Here is a 6,000-nt window from a genome sequence, read left to right on the forward strand (position 1 = left end):
TGAGGTATGTTACTCATACTATCCTAGGACCTGGACATAGTAGGCCTATTACCCTACTTTGGCCTAATTCTGAATGCAGGAGTACCAGCTGATGAAGGTGTTGGCATAAGAGAACAGCTCTGGAACTGAGGGTGGATACCCCCAAAAAATCAATCTTGACTATACCCCTGCTTCTATGATCTAACTCTCTTATTCCATCTCAGTCTCTCTCTCCTTCACTTTGTTTGCTTTAATCTGTTAAGCAAGAATCATCTGCTTCAATCAGTAGTTCTAGATTCGGCCATCATACAGGGAGCATACTTACACAACTGATTAAACTTATGGTAATACTCCTTAACTATCATGGGGCCTTGTCTCAAGTTCATAAATTCTCTTAATTTTGCTTTCCTCAGCTCCAGGGGAAATAATTTGTCTAAGAAGGCATCTTGGAATAATTGCCAAGTCACAGGAGTATCATTCTACCCTTTAATCTTCCTCCACATCTCCACCCAATCATAAGCAACATCTTTCATTCGATACGTAGCTAATTCAACACTCTCCTTCTCATTCACGTGCATAATTTGATGATCTTTCTCACTTTATCTCAATACATTTGCAAGTCTTCCCCTACTTTTAACCTAAAGAACTCAGGTGGATTCATTCGCCTAAAGTCACAAACTAGGGCTGCAGTAGAATTATTCCCTTGCGGAGGTGGAATAATAGCATAGGTGTTGGCTTAAGCATTGGCGGTGACCGCCTAGGCTAGCGCTTGGAAAGCTGCCCAAAATTCAGCATGGGACACTATCTCACCAAAAGGATCGACGGGTTAAGGTCATTCATTATTTCTGCAAGCTCTACAAGGAGGCATCTTCTGTCATAAGATAGCACAAATTAACCGTAGAGAGAAACAGTCATAGGCACGATAGACTCTTGAAAGAAAGAAACAACTTTTCCTAAAATGTCCTGTAGCCTCTTGCTCATAGATGTGGAACACTACAAACTGATGATAAAGACTCTACGTAACGCGGCTTGTCAGACTCCTTAGGACTGCTAGAACCTTACGCTCTGATACCAAGCTTATAACACCCGGAGAACCTATCCCGAGACATCACATGGTGCTCAAGGCCACGCGTGGCCTCAAGCTAACCCTCTAAGCCAGCCATTACTTTCAGAACTCTCTACAACACGAATCATTATAAAGTAGGAAAGAATAATCATGACCTGAACATACTGAGATATGAAGTAATGCTGCCCTGTACAAACAGAATACTGAAATCTCTGTACACGCTGGTACACTAGTCTGACAAAGCCTCTACTACATAGGACTGAAAAGCCATTGGGAAAGATCCCTAACTAACTCGTACTGAGCTGAAAGTAAACAACCATCTATTAACAAGACAAAATTGGAGACACAGGTCCTCGAACCATGAGTACTCACCAACCGCAGAAATATAGATAAAGGTACTTAAAGATCACTATCACTACTAAGACAGTGCACCTGAACCTATATCATGAGAAAATATAGAGTACAAAAGAGTATGGGAGTCAGTACTTGGGAATGTACTGAGTATGTGGGAGTGGATGCATCATTTTAAATAATATCATAAATGTATAAGAAAATCATGCATGCTAACAATAACAACTCTCTTCACTTGAATTATCTAAAACATCATTTCTGGAATTCATCAGTAATAACATATGCTTCATAAATCTCGTAAATCTTTTAACACAACTCAAACTCTTTGACTCATGACTTAGAGTGACTCAGTAACTCATGGTACTTAGATCATTATGGACGTGGGAGTTTCTTATAACCGACATAACTACACCATATGAGTCGCATGAAGTCTAATATTTTGCCCTCCTAAGGAGAAAAGCCCATATTAGCAGAGGTGTCATACTTTTCTAGAGAGTACAAACTCAATCTCATCATCACAATATCATACTCGGCCTTTGGCCCATAACTATCAACATCAATCCTACGGTGGCACGTAGTTCTAGGGAAATACCAAATTTCCTGCTCGGTGTTAAATACTCCTCCCAGACTCAGCTTAGAACGCGTTAGGAAATCCACCTAAATCAATATCAACTCATGGGTATATCATGGTGACCAAAGTAACAATATATCTCATCAATAAATCATATATGACTGTGGATTCCTATTTCAACTCAAGTTCAAACAATGTTTCTCAACAGCAAGTGCATTTTCTTATCAAATCATTTCAAATGCCAAAGCTTCAAGGAAACATCATCAAACTCATTCTTGACTTTCAATTCAAATATCGATATACATATATATATATATTCAATAGTCAAATTTCTCATAGAAAAACACAAATTTTGACACTAATCATAAATCACTTAGAAATCATCAATATATAATGACAATATACATCTCATGGAATAAATACTCACTTTAAGAAGAATGATGGTGAAATAATCATAAATATCAAGATTATTCAACTCAAGTCTCATAAATCATACATATAGAAATTTGGGTGTAAACGCACTTGCAAATTCATGTAAATCAATAATAGAAAGTAAATCTTTAGGCACAAGAATGAAAAGAGTGTTCTTGTTGAAATCTCACATACCTTGGATTTTGATTTGAAGATGTGGAAACTTGTTTAGAAATCTTGTCACACTTTTAGGCCAATATTCTTGATTCTTTTGACTTAGGAAACTTAGTTCTTGAACAACTTGGAGAAATTCATGAAAGATTCTCTGAATTTCTCAGAAGAGGATTTGGATTTTGGATCTTGTAGAAACCCTAGTTTCTAGGAGATTCTTGGAAGATTGGAAGAAAAAGAAGAAGGAAATTAATGGCTCTTCTCTACTTTGATATATATATATATAAGACCACATGGGGAGGAAATGACCAAAATGCCCTTTTTTGAAAATGTTAAAATTTGCTGATCGAGGCCTATGATGGTCCGTCAAGTCTCTATGATGGTCCGTCAATTCTCCTGATGGTCCACCATATCGTTCGTCACTCTAGTACCAAAACTGGAATGTTCTGCATTAATGTGACGGTCGAAGTGACGGTCCATCAGGAAACTGACGGTCCACAAAGTCATCCGTCACTCAAGGGCCAGAAATGAGATATTCTGTATCGACCTAATGAACCCCTAGATGGTTCATCAGCTTTTTGACATTCCACCAACTTGGCTATCAAACGATGGCCTAAAAAAGAAGTCACTTCCTTGGCTTGACGGGGCACTTGACAGTTCACCAGGGACCTGACAGTTTACTAGGTCGACCATCAAACCTGGGCGATTCGATACCGTTGTGTAAAATGGCCATAACTCACTTATCCAATGTTGGATTTTAATGAAATTGGTAATGATGTGTGTTTTGAATATGGTCAGTTAGGTCACAAAGTCCGAGTTTGTCCTATACCCGATCCACGAGGTCATCACGGTCGTCCTTTAGTTTAGCCCGGTTGCCCAAATTGGAAGGATGCCACTTTAAGTGCTATCATTGGGCAATGCCCAAACTGACTCCATGATCCTCAGTCCTGAAAGGATTAGGAAAATTCTCCTAATACAATTACTGGTATGTTTCAGATCTCTCGTTTGTATGCTTATGTTTCGCCTTACCCATGTTTCTCTTTTCTTTTAAAACTCTTTTCATAACGGTCAAACTTAAGGTCAGACCAACTATTGATAAGACTTTACCCAGTCTCTACCAGTAGATCAGTCTACCATAGCCTGACAGGTATACAGGGACTGTCTGGTTATTAAAACTCAGAAAGTCAGGCCTTCAGAATTCTCTTAGTTATGCCAAATTAGTAGATGTGGTATGATTATTTTCTTTTATATCTCATTTATCATGTTTCCCATGCATGCTTCATATCTCAGTTCCATGAATACGATTAATATTCAAACATTTTCCCCTAAGGATAGCATACGCTTTCAGTTTCTAGTGTGAGGGGTTCCGAACTTATTAAGTGTTACGAATCATATCTCATGAACATAAAAACTCTAAAACTTAAGTCATGCAGCTCATGACTCATGTACTCATTCCAATCTTTATAGTATTCTTAGTTCCTGCTATCTATTTTACGGTCCTAACAATCGTATAAATTCATAACATGTCTCGAAAATTCTCAATTTAGATCTTGTGATAAATTCATGATGTTGAGATTCCATTTCTAGTGTTTAGCACTCAATAATTAGTATTCTATTCAGTCTCAGAACTAAGTTCCTGATAGTCAATCAAAACATCAATTTTAGAAATTCAGTTAACTGAACCCTGTATTCTATCCCAATTCAGTAATTAGATCCCAAAACTTAATTCAATCTCAGATTCGCTATGCCATGGTATGCAACTATCAGTTTCTCTCTTATTTGTTAGTACCTCAGTTTACTAAATCTTTTGGAATCATATTACATGCGTGACACTTTATTTTTAAGTAATACAGTCTTCATGAATCCATGCTCAGTCACCTCATGGTACTCAGTTAATCCTTAGCTCCTATGCACAATATTATATAGTCCCAGTTCAGTTATTCTAACTAAGTTTAGTTTAATCTTATATGTCTAGTGTTCAGTTATTAGCATAAATTAGTCAGTCAGTTTAACAGATTTGTAGTCAATTTGGTAGGGGTTGTTCTCTCATCTTCCTATCCAACCGTACTAACAGACATCTCAAGGATGTAACAATATCTAAGATAGAGTTTACTAGTATATGCAAGCTTAGTTTAGTTCATGTATCATATCTCAGTCATGAATTCTAGGTATTCAGTCGCAACTCAGTTCCTAGGTGCCTTGAGCATCGCCTCATTTTTCCCTCAGTATCTCAGCCAAGTCAGCATTCTTTAAAGGACCTAGTTTCCCAAGGGGAGATATGCGATGATCCTCTGATCTTTCATAATATAAGCATCCGATTCTCTCTTCACGTGATAAATCTAGATTGGAGTAGGGATACTCATAAGTGGTCCTCTATATCCAATCTCAGTCGTAGGCCATGTACTCAATGTCTCAGTTTAGTTCATATATCACATTCCAAATTTAGTTATGTTCTCATTTTTTCGCTCATGCATGTTTAGTAAATGATCTTAAGATTCATTAGCATTTCCATTGAAGGTAACAGTCCTCTTTAAGCTTATTTAGCTTCATTTTAAGTATTCAGTACAAACTTGGTGTTTAGTTCCATTCTCAGTTCCCAGTTCAAACTTGGTATCTTTAGCATTGCATATTCATTGCATGTTCATAATCTAGTTCAGTCTTATATTCGCACATCAGATATGCGTGATCAGCTTATCAGTTATGCATATTCGCACATCAGCTATGCATGTTCAGTATAATATGTTTAGCTTATCAATAATGTCAGCCATGAAATTATGATCATTTGTTCACGGTCTATATCCATGTCAATTGTCTTTTCTCTCATCTCATCCAGTCTCATTCGAGGACGAATGTTCCCAAGGGGGAGATATTGTAATACCCCATATTTCGGACTAGGATAAAAATCCATCATTTCTATGCATAGATGTTTCAAAAGCCTCTAATACTATGTAAATTTAGTGTATTGATCAATTGTTTAGTGTGGGAATATATTTTAGCATGAATTTAGATCATAGAGGTCCCATAACTCAAGTACAAGTTGAAAGCTTTCCTATCGTTCAAGTTTTAGAGAGCGTCAAAACTTAGGTCAAATTCAATTGACCATAACTCATTGTATATGAACAACTAGGTGGCTTACTATATATAAAATGAAATATCTTTGAATTATCTTTCCAACGATACCAATTTCTCCTAAATCCAATATCGTAGCAAAGAGTTATACCCATTTTACTCCAGCATATCTGGCTGGGAAACTGGTGACGACAAATGTGACAAGCCGTCACGCTCGTGATGGCCTATCAGCAATGTCATCAGACCTAGGCAGATTTCTGACCCTGGTGATGACATTTTATGATAAGCCGTGACACCCATGATGGCCTATCACCAATGTCGTCAACCTTAACCAGAAACTCAAAATTTCACGCTTTTGTGACGACAATTCATTATGGCCTAT

The sequence above is a fragment of the Capsicum annuum genome, chromosome 10, assembly GCF_002878395.1.
Source record: "Capsicum annuum cultivar UCD-10X-F1 chromosome 10, UCD10Xv1.1, whole genome shotgun sequence".
NCBI classification, from domain to species: domain Eukaryota; kingdom Viridiplantae; phylum Streptophyta; class Magnoliopsida; order Solanales; family Solanaceae; genus Capsicum; species Capsicum annuum.